Source organism: Etheostoma spectabile, chromosome 10 (genome assembly GCF_008692095.1).
Source record: "Etheostoma spectabile isolate EspeVRDwgs_2016 chromosome 10, UIUC_Espe_1.0, whole genome shotgun sequence".
NCBI classification, from domain to species: domain Eukaryota; kingdom Metazoa; phylum Chordata; class Actinopteri; order Perciformes; family Percidae; genus Etheostoma; species Etheostoma spectabile.
Window position 1 is genome coordinate 14,795,889 of NC_045742.1, and position 305 is coordinate 14,796,193.

General features: G+C 30.5%; 1 protein-coding gene across 4 annotated transcripts in view; it reads right to left on the reverse strand.

The window, feature by feature from the left end:
• Positions 1–305, reverse strand: part of top6bl (TOP6B like initiator of meiotic double strand breaks) — a 7,633-nt gene that overhangs the window by 675 nt on the left and 6,653 nt on the right. The gene's annotated exons all lie outside the window — the stretch shown is intronic.

Below are 305 nucleotides of genomic sequence, written 5' to 3' on the forward strand. Positions count from 1 at the left end.
CTCCAAAACACGTCATGTTTTTACTTTAGTAAAACTTAAAACGGAGACACTAAACCTAGAGCTAGAAAGTCCTAATAGTCCTAATATTTCAAGATAAAAAGTCTTAATATTTCAAAATAGAAAGTCCTAATAGTCCTATATTTCAAGATAAAAAGTCTTAATATTTCAAGATAGAAAGTCTTAATATTTCAAGATAAAAAGTCTCAATATTTCATAATGTTGTAATGTTACTGAACCACTGACAGCTTTTGCTTTCCTGCTCAAGGCTTGTTTCTGCAACAGCTCCTTGAGAATCAGATACAACA